This window comes from Homarus americanus, unplaced genomic scaffold (assembly GCF_018991925.1).
Source record: "Homarus americanus isolate GMGI-L3 unplaced genomic scaffold, GMGI_Hamer_2.0 scaffold50281, whole genome shotgun sequence".
In the NCBI taxonomy this organism is placed as follows: domain Eukaryota; kingdom Metazoa; phylum Arthropoda; class Malacostraca; order Decapoda; family Nephropidae; genus Homarus; species Homarus americanus.
In genome coordinates this window covers 3,000,124-3,018,417 of record NW_024742338.1, presented here as the reverse complement: position 1 = coordinate 3,018,417, position 18,294 = coordinate 3,000,124, and the positions used below count along the sequence as shown (strand labels likewise).

The following is an 18,294-nucleotide window of genomic DNA, read 5'->3' as shown; positions in this document are numbered from 1 at the left end:
GTTGTTTTGACGGTTAGCGCTCGAGGTCACTATACACTTACCAGCCATTTTCTGTTTGTCTTTGTGTCCAGGATGGCCAGTAATGCATATATTTACTGATCATAATACTTATTTCATATAAATAATTCATTTAGAATACTTTATTTGCATTATTTCTCATAAACAGTACTCGGCAAAACGCATGCAGTCTGTCGCCAGGCTGTCTTTGTGTTTGGTAGAGCAAGTAACGCATATAAATAATTATCGGAATAATAATTCCACAAATAAATACATTTATAACAATTATAGCATTATTTTCCAGTAATACTATACTACACTACATTACAACTACACTAGTTTTAGCAATATTACTTAGAAACAACATGATAAAATGGGCAAACACTGAAAATGAAACAAACAAAAGTAGGTACTTACATTCAGGAAGCTTCCCTGTGGCCAAGCGTGTGGTACGACACACAAATAGTCATGCTGGAACCTGATAACCCGTGCTGGGCATTCGAACAATGCCACGAAAGGGCGAGCGTTCCGGAATGTCAACTGGGGCATAGGGGTTAATTAACTGTCTCAGGATCCCAACACTGAATACATTGTTGCATTTGTGCTGCTCACTCTAAAGTCCTTCAACTTCACTTAGGTATACAGTATTGAATTCGTACAAATTGAGCATGATTTTTTATGGGAAATTGAAGGGATGCATTCCTGAATTTCCAAAGCATGTTATTACCAGATAAAATTTTCAGTATTTGCAACAACAAAATAATAAAATAAATAAAAAGAATTGTGAATCAGGGAAGAAAAGATTTTATACTTTTCCAATTTAAAGCAAATGTTTTATTGGATAAGGTAAATAATAAGATGGGCTAACATCCAGCCACCCAGGTAATGTTGCTGGTTCATTTGCTTTCACACACCTTCCACAAAACACACACATTTGATTGTTTTGTTAGTCCCCCTCCTTTTTTTTTCACTCAAAGAAGACGGGTAAACCACAGGTACAACAAGTATGGTAACAGGTGTCAAGGTGGACACACATCGTTCAGCTCGTATATACAGCACCTGGGTTGATGGCTTCTGTGACTTACTTGGGAGAAGCAGGTAGGTAGTTCAAGATTTGTGTAGGTATCTTGTGATGCCAGGATGCTTCCGGGATAGTAAGTGTCACTGCAGGTGTGTGAATGTTGAACTACTTTGTCACTAGGTTAGATGCACGTGAGAGTAGAGTCATTTGATGGTCTATGTACTGCAGTTATTTAGGGAACACTACTTACAAATTCTTGCCTATAAATAAAGCACCTAATTTATGCAGTAATTTTTTATCATGAAACAACCATGCATTTACATAACTAAAACTCCTCAATCACTAAGTAGGGTTTTAAATAAACATAGAAGGTGCTTAATGCAAAACATATTGGTAAACAGTGTCAAGGATTAAACGGTAGAATTATTGTCTTAATCAGGCTCCAAGTTTGTGTCATAGTGAACTGAGCATAAGTTTTCCATGGGGTGTGTTTAGCCAGTGAGACATGCCTTTACAGTATTATAACCAGTATCAATTAGGGGAAATGGAGTTGATCTACACTGTATGATGTAATTCTTATTTTACGTGCATGTATGTCGTTGGCCTCTCGCAAGAACCATGTGAGCATTGAACTTATACTGCTTTCTCTATATTTATTTTTGGGGGTATTATACAGGCTTGGAAAACCATTCAATGGAATATAAAGTTTGTATTCCTCTCTGTTAGAGGACCAGGAAATTAGTTATAATTAAAGTACAGGTATTTTAAATTTTTTTTTAAATATTCGGGCCACTGTCAAATTTAGGTATTTAAAGGAGTAATCTGTAGAATGTGGCTTTTTGGTAATGTCCAATATGGATCCAAGACTTAATGGTAGACAGCTGATAACACTAAATATATCTTGTAAAATAAACTACGTTTATTTGGTCCTAGTAATACAGTATGTGTGGAAATTTGTGTATGGGCCAAAAGTTTTATTTGAAAACCCTGCAGTGGATTGCATTTCAGTTTAAAATTTTATAGATATACAGATTAGCCTATACAGGCCCAGTTTCAAATCACAAGTCTAACAGATGTAATTTTTCTACTTACATACCACCTCCCCTCTATTGCTTTTAAGATATTTTACAGTAAATATGATTGAACCAGAGCTGTAACACTGTAGTTATAACATTGAATGAATTTTGACTTATGTATTCGCACATCTACTAACACTACTTCTTCTGTTTTTGCCACTTGCAGTTTCTGCTGGTTTAGTTGTGAGAGTTTCTGGTACAATTACTTTTTTTTTGTGACTTTGTGGTAAAAAAAAAAGTATAGTTTTCACACTTTATGGTTTCCTTACAACCAGTGATCCTGTACTTACACACATCCTAAGTTAATGAGGTACAGTTTACTAGATTATATTTGTTCTTTCATCCAGAGTTATATGCAACACTTACACATCCATTCAAAAACTATTAGAAAAGGATCCTTGACATGTTTGTATATACAGTATAGCAGATAATAGGTTAACTTTATAATTACTTGCAGAGTGGACCAATTGCTGTGCTGTGTTCCAGGTGCATTAAACTCCCAGGGAATTTCATAATGTGTACACTTGCTGTGCTTGTATCTACAGAAGTATGTTGGTGTTAAGATTGCTACAACCTCATTAAAGCTTATTAAGGTTGAAGATTAACAAGCAGATCTTCAGCACCACTTTGAATTAATGTTGTATTCAGTACCAGCCATAGTCGTAAGTAACAACTTTTATGCCAAGATTGTAAACTTTTCTGATGGGAGTTGGTACATGGGGTCCTTGCTATACCTTGTAGTGATGTACGTCGCTAATAAATGTAGGAAGACATTTCATTATATGTCGGTTGTTTCACATGTACGTCATTTGCATCATCTACTGTTTTATACTAAGTCTGTGTGTTCCCAAATATGATGCATAATAAATTGTAATAATAACCATAATAAGTCATCTTAGAATCAGGAAGTGAAAGCACAGGAGCAGTTTTTAGAGCTTATTTGAGTTAAATTTTTTAGTTAAATATAAGTATTAATCTGTTTCTGTTCAATAAAAAGCAACATCTTTTCTTACATTAGTCGTTGTGCTGACAGCAATCTTCGCAAAACCCTTCATGAATTATTGATAATAGCCGGTTGGAACTATGGACCTGATATACAGTATAATTATTACCTGGATTAGGGAAATTCTTGCCAGCTGCAATTCATTTTGACACACAAACCAGCATCTCTTAAATTTTTAATGTGTTCTTAAACATTCTAACCTAACCATGGGAGGACTACACTTGTAGCTGGGTACAATGGGAGTGGAATAAAATTGATTATTTTTTAGCCTCTTGTTATTCGCAGGGGTTAGGTTCTAAGGAATGGCAGGAATGGGCAAAACCGCGAATAGCAACTTATGCTACCATAGTGCATTACTGTATGTGAAACTTAAATCACCCATACTAACTTATTCATATGTGATCATCTGATGTGGCCTTCCCAGTCATCTTCACATTATGGAACTAGAATTTTTTATCAAAATTCTAGAACCAACCTTTACTGGTACTAAAATCTGTTCAGTAGCCACACTAGCCCCTTCACCGCTTGTTGATTCATGAAAATGGGCTTAAAGACTCTAGTCACTGTAGCACTTGCTGTAACAGTCATAAATTACTTGTTCATTCTTCTTAATGTACTGCATCGTGGATTCATTCACACCAAACAACTGCGGCGGAGCTCATTCCTCTAACTTGCCTAATGATTGAACTTTCTTGGTAAGGGTCATCACAGACTTGCCTTTTGTGTTTCACTGCACTAACATCACAAGCACTAGTAGTCTTTTGGGGGCTGTTTCACTCAAAAAGCACTAAAGTTTTAAGCTTAACATGAGATATGCTGTGGTATGGACAATAGTTGAACACAAGCCAAGGAGAGAAGAGTCTGTTAGGTAGTGGGTCGCAGTGCTCCCACAAAGGCACGTGAGCTAGCCACTAACTGCTGACCACGAATAGTCGAAACTGTGAATGGTAAACCTACGAATAACAAGGGTTTGTTATACATCACATTCATGATGTAAAATTTATTTACATTTTTCAGGATACAGTAATATATTGTCTATTACTTAAGTTAATGTGTATGTGGGCATAAAAATTATCATATATTTTGGTGACTTTTAAAAGTAATTTTATGTGTTCGGCCTTTAAAGTGCAGAATTAACGCTTGATGCTTCATTGGTTTAGTCTGTAAGAAAGTGAATAAATTGTTTTTCTAATAAATGTTTCTCTAGCCTTTATCATAGAAAAGTTGGTTGTGTTAAAAATGCCACAAAAATTAATGATCAGATACTCAGATGGGTTGATGGAACTTAGAAGACGAATAAGAAGTTTGATAAATATGAAGGGAGTTGCAGTCACTGTACTACCATAGAGGAAATAAAGAATGTAAATTAAGACTGGCATTTCACGCTTACAGTGTGAAAATAGAACAAAACTCAAACAATGTAACTAAGACTACATTCCTCGCCATTTGCATAATGCGTGAGGTGGCCGACGGGAAGTGATCTTTGCTGAAGTGTTTCACACCCCTCGACACCAGCCAGCTGAGGCAGCCATTGTAAGTGTGGCAGCGAAGGGAGACTCGAGGACAAGTCGGCCAACAATCAAAACGTTCACCAGAATTACGAGTCAACCCCCCCCCCGGACACTGCCCCTCGGAATGCCACCGCCTCTTGGAGTGCTGCCGCTACCCTTGGAAGGGACCTCTAGAGCATCACCATCCCTGACAGGGCCCCTGGGGTTACTCCCACCCCTAAGGAGGGCCTATGCCCTTGGGAGGGCCCATGAAGGAGCCGCCACTACCCAATGGATGCCACAGCCCCTGAGAGTGCCCAAGGGGAGCTTCCACTCCTAAAAAGTGTCCCTTGGGGCGCCGCCGTCCATGGGAGGGCTCGTGGATGCGATGGGCGGTGTATTTATTTAACGTCATATCTCCCATTGTTCTAAATAGTACAAAAACAACTGTCCCCATGGGAATTACAGAAGCAGTGATCCCCAATACCCTTCTATTTGCCTTACCAGGTGCAGCTCCCGAAGGAGCCCTCCCAAGGGTAGCGGTGTCCCAAAGGGGCCCTCGAAAAGGTGACGGATCTCCCAGGGGACCTGCCATGGGCGGTGGCGCCATCAAGGGCATTGGGAGGCCCTTGATGGCGATGGAACACCGGTCATACAGTATTATGACCAGTGAACACTACTCTTTGATGAGATGGTTATGCCAAAAATGAAAATTAGCTGTTTTGCCTTGGAATTTACAAGGTATTACCCAACAAGATTATGATGAGTGGCTAACTGGAAGGGTGGAAGCAGGTAACGTGACGTGACTGTAGACTGGAGTGAGTGACAGTGGAGGCGGTAATTGGTGCAATAACTAGTAGTAGAGTGGACGGGTCGATGGCTGAGTGGTAGGTTGCCACACACCGCTACATCCTGGTATGACGAGGCTAGCTAGAGTCACCAAGACACTGTACTGGTGTATACAATAATAATAAACTACACTCGACCTAAAGTGCCAACTCATGCTAGGTGGTGACTGACTCTTGAAGCGGTGACCTTGACTTAACCCTTTGACCCCCCCATCCAAAAAAAAAAACGTGACCCGCAAGTGTTCTCACTCTAAACACACACACACACACACGTCCAATTACTCACATATAGACAGGTATGACCAACACACTTCACTACTAATTATAATAAAATGTTAAGAATTAGTGTCTGCAGCAGTTCAAAGATTACTATAATTATTTCTTATACGTCACAACGCACTAACTCGAGGTATAAAGTGTGTGAGTCAGGTATTGTGTTTGTGTTTTCTTGGGTGTTTTATGTGTGTGTGTTTGTGTGTGTGTGTTTGTTTGTAGGAGTCAAGCATCGAGTCGGTACGAGTTAGGCATAATTAGCAACTTAATAGGGGGAAAGTTGCCAGCGGCCACCACAATCGTCTCTCTATCTATCTCACCAAAGACTAAATGAGAGATTCTAATGGTCTACACACTTATCTAATGGTCTACACACTTATCTAATGGTCTACACACTTATCCCATGATTTACACACTTTTGACTTGTATCCAGAGATGCCAACATGTGTGTGGATAAGACCGTAGAAGTCATACACGGAGAGGAGGGGGGTATAACGTCAAGGGTGTTATGCACGGTGGAGGGAAGGAGGAAGGGAGAGAAGGAGGGAGGGAGGGAAGTGTAGATATAACACTAAGGGTGCTATGCATGGTGGAGGGAAGGAGGAAGGGAGAGAAGGAGGGAAGTGCAAGTATAACGCCCAGGGTGTCATGCACGGTGGAGGGAAGAAGGAAGGAAGGAAGGAAGCAGGAGGGAGGGAGGGTGTGGGCGGGGCTTAACTATCGGTCGGTACCACGCACACCTCACCACTAGTGTGTGTGAAGGTGCTGCCATGCCAGGTTACCGCTCCGTCTGCTGCTGTGTTAAGCTCACCACAACATCCCCCCCCCCCTTACCTGCTCCTACACACCTTAGTGCCAACCCTCATCCCACACTAACGTAAGAGAGGGCCAGGTACAGTGCCACATTCGAAAGGGGGGAAAGAGGAGCTAGTGCCATTTACATTGTGCCAACACGGACCTCTACTGACACACACACACACAAGGATGGTTATAATGGTTGGGTCGTCTTCTGCTACCGATTGCTAACCTCGATTCATCATCATCCTCCTGATCTGACCTCACCTCACCACAAGGTATGTCCTCTATCCTGCCTGTGTTATACTGTATGTTCGTGGGTGATGACCTGACACACACTCACACATCTTCAGGGGTGAGTACAGACTGTACTCACCCCTGAAGATGTAAATTACACGAAAGCGCTTGGGAACTTTGTTTTCTTCTTTCCTTTATTTATTTATATATATATATATATATATATATATATATATATATATATATATATATATATATATATATATATATATATATATAGGCTATATATATTTTTTTTTTTTAGGGTGTGACAGTTGCCCCAACTTTGTCCTACAACGCTGTTCAAAATTTTGGTGTTGTATATTGACAAATAATACCCACGTGCAATTTGAAAAATAGCGATTTTGCTTATACGGCATACGCGCCTATATATGAGATTACACAACCATCATAAGGGATATTAACACAAATCATTTGCCTGTCTTAATTAAAAGCTGTTATCACTAACACAAAAAAGTTAATCATTCTTATTCTCTCATGGTCCATAAGGGGTTTTATCATATATTCACAAGGTATTATTTCTCTAGAGCAAGAAACCATGATTTCTGTTCGGAAACAGATTATCGTTTGCGCTGATTAGGAACGCGGAGTCTGTCATTTTCAACTACTTGAAGGACTTCTTGAAAACGCTCCTCATCCCTGGCAACATTAAGAAAGTCATGGCAAAGTCTTACACCACGTTCTGCAGCCTCATTGACGACCTGAAGCTTGTCCACAACCCGTTTTATGTTCAGGTAGTCGTCATGATCCACCCATTCACTGGCTGGACTGTGGAGAAACTGATAGGGCATGCCTAAAATGGTGAAGAACCGGCTTGAGTCAGGCCCAATTAGGTCCACCAGGGCAGTGCCACTTTCTGGGACAGGGGGAAGATATGGCTTTCCATAGCCCCCATGATTGAGCCCCACTCTCTTAGTAACTTCAGTGCCTTCATGGCAAAGAAGGGCCTTCCTCATCTCCTCTTTTATACTTTCTTGTACTTGGGACGAGAACAAAGCCTGTGGGGCCAACTCCTCAGTTAGGTACCAAGTGTGTCTACCGAGTGCCACACGTGCTTTGTCAACTATTGTGGCGTCATATGGGGCAAATTCAGCCAAGGTTTCGACCAAATTCAAGTCATTCAGTGGCGCACTTGCTGGAACGGGGCAAACAATCCACCATGGGACATAAACAGCGACTGTGAACACACCAAACCGTTCTAACTTGCTGATTTGACTTTTAGTCACAACCTCGGCTTTGGGAAAATGCTCTTTGATCTGGCCTGACAAAAGAACAATCTTGAGGGTATGGAGCAGTTTAGCCATCCACCTTGCTTTGTGAAGTGCGCCGGGGTAGACCATCGTGAAGTTCACTGGCTCGGATCCTTTAGTTACAAGCAGCAGACAAAACTCTACCAGCTCCTTGTAGTCGCCACGTGTAAATGGTTGGGCTAGAGATTCACGGAAGAAGTCAGCCATCTCCTGCTGGCGCTCCTCAAACACTCCAGGCATTGCGGGGTAGTAGTAGTTCTTTTTTTTTCATTATACGCCAGTTGAGAGAAATGGGTCTTGAACCTAGAAATGCAATTATTGGGATTATTGTATTTCGTACTAATCTATAATATTGTTTTAGGGGTATTAAGATTGATATGATCGATCATTTGCTTGGTGTTAGTATATCTTATAAGTCTTATTTGTTCATTAGATAATAATATTCCTTGTTATTTTGTAAAGCCGACGGTGCTCGCTCAAACATGCACCGATCTCCAAGAAAATTTACAGGGGTGTTTCCTTGATAAATACACAACACTAAAACTTTGAACAGCATTGTAGGACCATTTTTTTTATTTTTGGAGGGCATCAGCCTTGATAGTAGTACACCTTCACACAAGCCTAGTCTGAGTGATGGTGATGATGAATGATGATGATGATGACTAGGATGATAATGATAGTAGAAACAAAATAAAAGCGGGGGGAAAACCCTGTCAACTTTCTAGTGGATTATGAACAAATAGACACCACAACTGAACATTATTATACCACTCTTCTCATTGAACAACATGGCAGAGACCCCAACAGACCAGCTATCATTATTGTGTGTTAGGCTCTCTCCATCCGGCTGTATCATCGGCCAATCAGCGAGAGGAACACAACAAGTGGTAACAACAATAAACAACAGCAATAATAATAATAATAATAATAATAATAACGTAAAATTAACAAATAAACTGACATATTGACAAAAACGCCCCCATATTTTTTAAGCACGTCATCCTCGTGAGCAAGGTATTGATAACTCCCGTTCAATAATGGCGGGAAAAAAGGGGGAAGTTTTGAGTTAGCGATATTTTTAATAATTAACTATGAAGCCTCGTCTATATACTTGGTGGTTAATGCGTAGCGGATATTGATACTTCCTGGTATATCCTGTTTAATGTATGCTACTACTTCCTGACGTTTAACATGATAGTAAATGTTGTTTTTTTTCTGTCGCTAAACTTGCTAATATTGTTACTTTCTGTCGCTAAACTTGCTAATAATGTCACTTTGTTGTCTACCAGGAGGTAAATATTGCTACTTTGCTCCTGTTTCTTATTAATGGCAGCAAAATTACACTGAGACTCTACCTTCACTAGATTCAGTTCACCAGTATACCCACCAATCCTAGCCTATCCTAATCTAGTGTAATTGCTCCTAATCCACCTAATCCTAGCTTATCCTAACCCAGTTTACTCCAACTAGTATTAAAAACAGCTAATTCACCCAACACACTTCTTTCAAAGCTAAACATCAAAGGAACTCATTCATCTCCGTTTTGTTGTGTGTGTGTGTGTGTGTGTGTGTGTGTGTGTGTGTGTGTGTGTGTGTGACCGCTGTGCACATGTACACTCGCCCACAATTTCGGTTTAGTACATGCAGACACACATTTAGTACACTATTGACGTACACAAGGTTGAAGTCTACAGGTGTTGTTGTCTTCCGTGAGCCGCATGGACAGGCAGTGTGACAGAAGGGAGGCGTAAGTCAATACTTGGATCGATAACATGTTGACATAACCCAGCAGCCAACACCGCCTTGAGGAACCTTCCAGTTCATCGTCTACCACTTGTCACTCGCGTCTTTAATCCACTTCTACACTTTAAATTATCCTTTTTTCCTTCGTAATCTTTAATACTCTTGACGTATATAGTTACCAGGTCAAGTATCAATCAGTAAATCACGTGTATATTGATATTATTGCTTGAATTCTGCAAGCAAAGGGATTCAAGCCATTGCATCATAGAAAATGGCTAAGTGATAAATTTTATTAGGGGGTAACTTAACTATTATCTATATCATACGCGGTCTTACTTTTACTTTTACTTTTATCCTCTTCGCCACTGATCGGCTTGTTAGCCGCTTGGGCGATCGGTCACGACTCTTTTCCTTTATATTCTTCACCAAAAGGTCGGCTCGCTAGCCGCCCGGGCGATCGGTCACGTCTCTGTCACGCACTGTTGGCAAATACTGGGCATGCACCGGCTCCTGAATGTACCTGAACCCGCTCCAGTGTTGGTCAAGTCTTCTCTTGAAAGAGCTCACACTCGGTGCCGTCACAACACTTTCTGGTAGATTGTTCCAAGAGTTTACAACCCTCACTCCGAAAAAGTTTGCCCTCACGGTTTTCCGGACTTGCAGCTTCTTCAATCTTGAGCTATGACCCCTTGTGGGGCGAGCGTCCGCCAGCTCCAAGTAAGGACACTCAACTGAGTAGTGCCCCCTGAGATGCTTATAAACCTCAACTAGGTCCCCCCTTGCGTCTGTAGTATAAATGAAGCAGTTCAGGCGCTCCAATCTCCTTGGGGTAGCCAGTAAATTTTGGCTTTCCAACTTGGTGGCCTCCTTTGGGTATTTCAACCAACTGACAGTCCTAGCATATCTCGGGGACCAGATGGGGTGACGAGCCTCCCAGATGGGGAAACACTTCCTCTGAGGAATCGTGCGAGGACGGACCGTCTAGATATCTGAACGACAACTATATAAGACCCAACCGTTTGTTTGCCTGATTTACCTTCTTCCACAATGGCCAAGAACTTCAGCTCATTGTCAACCTTGCTGCTTACACCTACCTAGGTCCTTCTCACACACAGTCTCAACTAGTACATTTTCTTCATCCCGTTGGGACATATGGTACGCCTCCTTACCGTTGGTACACCCCAAGTGCATCCTCTTACACTTCGTGACATTGAATCTCAGCAGCCATTCCTTCGACCATTCCTGGAGCCCACAGAGGTCCTTCTGCAGCTCTTCACAGTCCGCTTGGTTCTTAATTTCCCGAAATAACTTGGCGTCATGGCAAACATTTGTATGGAGGAGTGTACAACGTCAGGCATATCATTTATGAAACAAACAAACAACAGCGGGCCCAATACACTACCCTGCGGTACCCCACTTGTTACAGGTACAGATGACGATTTCGTGCCATTAATCACCACACATTGCTTGCGGTCATGTAGAAAGTCTTCTATCCACGCTAGGACATTTCCCCGAATTCCGTACCCTTCCAGTTTGATTTTCAGCCTTTCGTGGGGTACACTGTCGAAAGCCTTGGCAAAATCTAGGTAAATATTGTCGATATTACCCCCGTTCTAGAATATGGGTCCAAATATCAATACCTTGATAATTGTGTCAAGCAAGAGCGCCCCGGCATAAAACCGTGTTGGCAATCTTTTACAAGGTTGTTTCGTAGTAGATGTTCAGGATTTATCCTGAATACAATACTTGGGGGTGATATAGGCAAGTGTTTGAACAGTATATCGTGTTCAGAGGCAGTGATTTAGGCAGTGTTCGTCATTGTTGATAAAGGTGAACGACCTACTTGAAGTTTACAGTCAAATATGAATAATCCAGATATTCCTGACCTAAAAAACCCCCACCTTTTTCGTGAATATAATTACCATTTTCTCTATAATTCCTCTTTGGAAGTAATAAATAAAGATACTATGGAATTATTTTAGTCATGTATTCCTAATTAGCAACTCATTGTTTTAGATAAAGTGAAAACCCAAATGAGTAAAAATCACACAATAAATTTAATGTGGCGTAAACCTGTCTGAACTTGTAAAGGTCACAGAATACTGACTACAACTCCACGTTAATTCCGGCACCTGTCGCACACTTTATTATTATTGTTATTAATATTATTATTATTATTATTATTATTATTATTATTATTATTGTTATTATTATTGTTATTATTATTGTTATTATTATTGTTATTGTTGTTGTTGTTGTTGTTGTTGTTGTTGTTGTTGTTGTTGTTGTTAAAAGTACCGCATTAAAAGAAGAGGGAGAGAAGTGAAGGAGAAGAGGGAGAGATGAGAGAAGTGGAGGAGAATAGAAGAGAGGTGGAGAAGAGAGAAAATGAGAAGAGAGAAGAGAGGGAGAAGAGAGAAATGAAGGAGAAGAGAAGTGGAGAAGAGAAGTGGAGAAGAGGGAGAGAGAAGAGGGAAAGAAGAGAGAAGAGAAAATAGAAAAGGGACAGATGAGAGAAGTGGAGGAGAAGAAGGAGAGAAGAGAAGAGACAAGGAGAAGATATAAGTGAGAGAGACAAGACTGACCTCAAATATCTATCTGGCGGTGACCTAGATAGCAGGTCATCTAGGGTCATCTCTACCTGTTGGAGTCATGTCTCTTCCTCAGTTGGCAGTCATCGTCCCCAGCCATCGTCCTCGCCTGCAGCACACGAATACCATCTGAGATATATATATATATATATATATATATATATATATATGAGAGAGAGAGAGAGTGTGTGTGTGAGATTCATTTTGGGGTTCAAAAGTATATTTCAAACGTCTTCTTTGCGCGCGCGCACACACACACACACACACAGACAGACAGACAGACAGACAGACAGACAGACAGACAGACAGACAGACAGACAGACAGTTCAACACTTTCTCACAATATCACTTTAAAGAAAAAATAATATACAATAATTTGAGATTCTGGAGCCATGTTTTTACCCAATAACGATTATAGGCCACGTCTGGTGTGTGTGTGTGTGTGTGTGTGTGTGTGTGTGTGTGTGTGTGTCCATCAGGCTGTATCATGACTACCCAAACAAGACCTCTGGGACCTGTAGACGATAGCATCTTGATCCGCCCAACTCTCGTCCAGTCGTCTCCCTCAGGTCACCATACCAAGCCAAGAGTACAGGTGATCTTTCAAGCAAAGGTGAAATAACCCTTTGAAAGTCGTTTATACCATCTACTTGAAGTTTGTGAGTCAAAATAGGTGCCAGGGAGAGTTGGGGAGAGTTTGGGAGAGCTTAATAACAAGTCAAAAATCCAGTTAAAAGTCGGGGTGGGTGGTGCCGGAGGATGACGCGTCAGTTCGTTCGGGAATAAATCGCGTGTTGGACTTTAAGTGATGACATACATCAGGTATTTACTCTGTACACAATACATTATCGAAGTATCATAGATCAGGGTTATGTTACATGGTCACGCAAGCGGACAGGTATTATACTGTCACCACCTGTACGAGAGGTCATCTAGACACACGCCAAAAGTAGATTAGTTCATCATTAGCTTTCTTTCTGTCTGTCTGTCTGTCTCTCTGCCTCCCTCATACAGTGCCTATTGCTGACAGTGCCTTCCCATGACAGTGCCTTCTCGTAACAGTGCCGCCCCTTGAACAGTGCCTTCCCATGACAGTGCCTTCGTAACAGTGCCGCCCCTAGAACAGTGCCTTCCCTAGAACAGTGCCAACACGGGTCAATATCCGGGGTTCAGATGAAGGTAACTGAATATTTCAAGAGTAGTACCGATAATCTATTGTAACTGGGGGAGGGGGGGGGGGGAGGAAGGGGAGGGGAGGAGGGAAGATGAGAGGAGGGTGAAGGAAGGAGGAGGGGAGAGGGGAGAGAGGGGAGGGGAGGAGGGGGAGGGGGAGGGGAGGGAGGGGGAGGGGGGGAGGAGGGGAGGGGGAGAGGAAGGGAGGGGAAAGATGAGAGGAGGTGAAGGAAGGAGGAGGGAGGAGAAGGGAAGGGGAGGGAGGGAAGATGAGAGAGGGGTGAGGGAAGGAGGAGGGAGAGGGAGGAGGGGAGGGGAGGGGGAGAGAGGGGAGGGGAGGGGGAGGAAGGGGAGGGGGGAGGAGGGGGAGAGGAAGGGGAGGGGGAAAGATGAGAGGAGGTGAAGGAAGGAGGAGGGAGAGTGAAGGAAGGGAGGAGGGGAAGATGAGAGGGAGGGGTGAGGGAAGGGAGGAGGGAGAGGAGGAAGGGGAGGAGGAAGAGAGGAGGAGGAAGGAGGAGGAGAGGAATGGAAGGGAGGAGGGAGAGTAAAGGGAGGGGAGGAGGGGAGAGGAAGGGAGGGGAGGGTAGTAAAGGTTACCCCTCGTTGGTGGATAAGGTGACTGTACCACAAGACTGTACCACCAGACTGTACCCACTAGACTGTACCACTAGACACCACTAGACTGTACCACTAGACTGTACCACTAGACTGTACCACCAGACTGTACCACTAGACTGTATCACACTGTACCTAGACTGTACCACTAGACTGTACACTAGACTGTACCACAAGACTGTACCACAAGACTGTATCGCCACACTGTACCTAGACTGTACCACTAGACTGTACCACTAGACTGTACCACTAGACTGTACCACCAGACTGTACTAGACTGTACCACTAGACTGTACCACAAGACTGTACCACAAGACTGTATCGCCACACTGTACCTAGACTGTACCACAAGACTGTACCACAAGACTGTACCACTAGACTGTACCACAGACTGTACCATAGACTGTACCACCAGACTGTACCACTAGACTGTATCGCCACACTGTACCTAGACTGTACCACCAGACTGTACCACTAGACTGTACCAAGACTGTACCACTAGACTGTACCACTAGACTGTACCACTAGACTGTATCGCCACACTGTACCAAGACTGTACCACTAGACTGTACCACTAGACTGTACCACTAGACTGTACCACAGACTGTATCACCACACTGTACCTGGACTGTACCACTAGACTGTACCACCAGACTGTACCACTAGACTGTACCACCAGACTGCCAGACTGTATCGCCAGACTGTCCACTAGACTGTACCACTAGACTGTACCTAGACTGTACCACTAGACTGTTGCCACTAGACTGCCTAGACTGTACAGACTGTATCGCCACACTGTACGTAGACTGTACCACTAGACTGTACCACCAGACTGTATCACCACACTGTACCCTAGACTGTACCACAGACTGTACCACCAGACTGTACCACCAGACTGTACCACAAGACTGTATCGCCACACTGTACCTAGACTGTACCACAAGACTGTACCACAAGACTGTACCACTAGACTGTACCACCAGACTGTACCACCAGACTGTATCCACACTGTACTAGACTGTGCCACTAGACTGTACCACAGACTGTACCACTAGACTGTACCACAAGACTGTATCTCATACACTGTACCTGAACTGTACCACTAGACTGTACCACAAGACTGTATCGCCACTGTACTAGACTGTACCACTAGAGCTGTACCACTAGACTGTACCACAAGACTGTACCCACAAGACTGTATCGCCACACTGTAGCCACCTGGACTGTACCACAAGACTGTACCACTAGACTGTACCACAAGACTGTATCGCCACACTGTACCTAGACTGTACCACTAGACTGTACCACTGAACTGTATCCTACACTGTACCCTAGACTGTACCACAAGACTGTACCACAGACTGTACACAAGACTGTATCGCCACACTGTACCTAGACTTACCACAAGACTGTGCCACAAGACTGTATCAACACTGCCTAGACTGTACCACAAGACTGTACCACAGACTGCAAGACTGTATCGCCACACTGTACCTAGACTGTACCACAAGCTGCCTAGACTGTACCACAAGACTGTATCGCCACACTGTACCCAGACTGTACCACCAGACTGTACCACTAGCTGCCACAAGACTGTATCACCACACTGTACCTAGACTGTACCACTAGACTGTACCACAAGACTGTATCGCCACACTGTACCTAGACTGTACCACTAGACTGTAAAAGTGTCAAGAATTCCTGGTAATATTGTTTCAGCGAAGACAATTTTCTGTAGTGTTATTATGTTCTCTCTCTTTCTCTCTTACATACATACATACATACATACATACATACATACATACATACATACATACATACACATACATACACATACACATACATACATACAGGTTAAATCATCATACTCCAGTTAAATCACCATACTCAGGTTAAATCACCATACTCCAGGGGTTAAATCATCATACTCAAGGGTTAAATCACTCATACTCCAGGGTTAAATCATCATACTCAGGGTTAAATCATCCATACTCAGGGTTAAATCACCATACCACAGGGTTAAATCACCATACTCAGGGGTTAAATCACCCATACTCTAGGGGTTAAATCACCATACTCTAGGGTTAAATCACCGTACTCAAGGGGTTAAATCATCATACTCAAGGGGTTAAATCACCATACTCAAGGGTTAAATCACCATACTCAGGGGTTAAATCACCATACTCCAGGGGTTAAATCACCATACTCCAGGGGTTAAATCATCATACTCAAGGGGTTAAGTTTTTCAGTTACTTGTGTCAATAAAACAAACGAAATAAAATAAACGATTGAATATTATTAATAAAACTCAAACAAATCATTAACGAATACAATAGCGACACGAAAACAAACGGACTGCTTGATTGTGTGATTGACAGGTGTGGATTGGTGTGGTGATGTGGTGGTAGAGTGCGTGTGGTTGTGGTAGAGTGCGTGTGGGTTGTGGTAGAGTGCGTTTGGTTGTGGTAGAATGCACGTGGGTGTGGTAGGTGCGTGTGGGTTGTGGTAGAGTGCGTGTGGTTGTGGTAGAGTGCGTGTGGTTATGGTGAAATGCGTGTGGTTATGGTAGATGCGTGTGGTTATGGTAAATGCACGTGGGTGGTGGTAGAGTGCGTGTGGGTTGTTGTGGGTCGTGTGGGTTGTGGTAGAGTGCGTGTGGTTGTGGTAAGTGCGTGTGGTTGTGGTAGAATGCGCGTGGTGTGGTAGAGTGCGCGTGGGTTGTGGTAGAGTGCGTTTGGTTGTGGTAGAGTGCGTTTGGTTGTGGTAGAATGCACGTGGGTGTGGTAGAGTGCGCGTGGGTTGTGGTAGAGTGCGTTTGGTTGTGGTAGAGGTGCGTTTGGTTGTGGTAGAGTGCGTGTGGGTTGTGGTAGAGTGCGTTTGGTTGTGGTAGAGTGCGTGGTAGAGTAGGGGAGGGAAGAAGGAGGAGGGGGGTGTGCGTGTGGGTGTAGGAGTCACTATACCGAAGTTAGTAATGTTGACATTGATTTCCTGTGTGGTGTAACATATTATACTCTCTCTCTCTCTCTCTCTCTCTCTCATGTCCACATTCTCTCACACACATCCCCTCTCTCTTTCACTCTCTCACTTTCTCTCATGTTAACTCTTTCAATAAATCAAATATATAAAAAACGAAAATAACAACAATAATATTACAAGCTGATATCAAGTGGTGTAGGTGATCGAAAAGTCCTTTACTTACCCTCATGACAACTATCCACGCCCTTGTTATATTTACGTCGTTATATACCGTGTTATACCTATAGGATATACTTATAAGTGGTTATATTATATGCTGGAAGACAGTTACTATATATTAATAATAACTGTAAGTCGAATAAGGTAAATAATAATGAATAATAATGGAGGTTGTTAAGGGTTGCGTTGGGCCTCCCGCACAACCCATCCCAAATGTTTGTTTAGGTAGAGATAAGGTACCCGGCCAGCCGATAGGGGTTATTTCACGCCTCAAAACCACATTTTAGTTAGTGGGCCTTAGACCTTGGTTGAGAAGACCTCCTGCTCCGCAGTTTCTACAATAGAACAGGGGCATACAGTCCTACCAGTGCTATGAGTCTGTGTGCAGAATCCAGATTGTTGTCAGCGAGTTAACGCATCCTGTAAAGGAAGTGATCACTGGTGAGGGCCTGTTTGCTAAAGAGTACCAGGCCGGCCTAATAGATCTAACGATTAATTCACCAGGTTGACAAACTCTCCCTTATAACTTACAGTACTGTGGAGTGAATGTGAGTGACTGACCTATCCATGCAAATTATAAGTCCAGTGTATGGGATTGTGCCAAATAAACGTAAGTGAAATGATCTGCCCGTATCTGTGATCCCTCTATTATTATTATTATCAAAGGTAATGACTGATTGGTTATGACAAAGTATAACCAGTAACTTAGATGGATGTTGGAAGTTAATGGAATTCATTAAATCATCATTTATCAAGTACATAACGCATTGAATGCCGGAAGCAGAGTGAAATTCTACGTAGTGATACACCATAATCTCCTGGGTGAGTAATCAGTGTGAAGGTATCCGAGTTCTACGGTAAGAAAACCACTTTATTGCATTTAAAACGTAACAGAGGTGAAATAAGAAACTAAGATGGGGTGTTAAT

At 42.5% G+C, this 18,294-nt stretch overlaps 1 protein-coding gene across 3 annotated transcripts in view; it reads left to right on the top strand.

Annotated features, from left to right (window-relative positions):
• The first annotated feature begins 6,471 nt into the window (after nt 1–6,471).
• LOC121876818 (protein tyrosine phosphatase domain-containing protein 1-like) overlaps nt 6,472–18,294 on the top strand; it is a 38,088-nt gene continuing 26,265 nt past the window's right edge. For all 3 annotated transcript variants that reach the window (XM_042382254.1, XM_042382253.1, XM_042382252.1), the window contains exon 1: nt 6,472–6,781. The gene's annotated coding sequence lies outside the window, so the exon portion shown is untranslated. The remainder of the gene's footprint in view (nt 6,782–18,294) is intronic.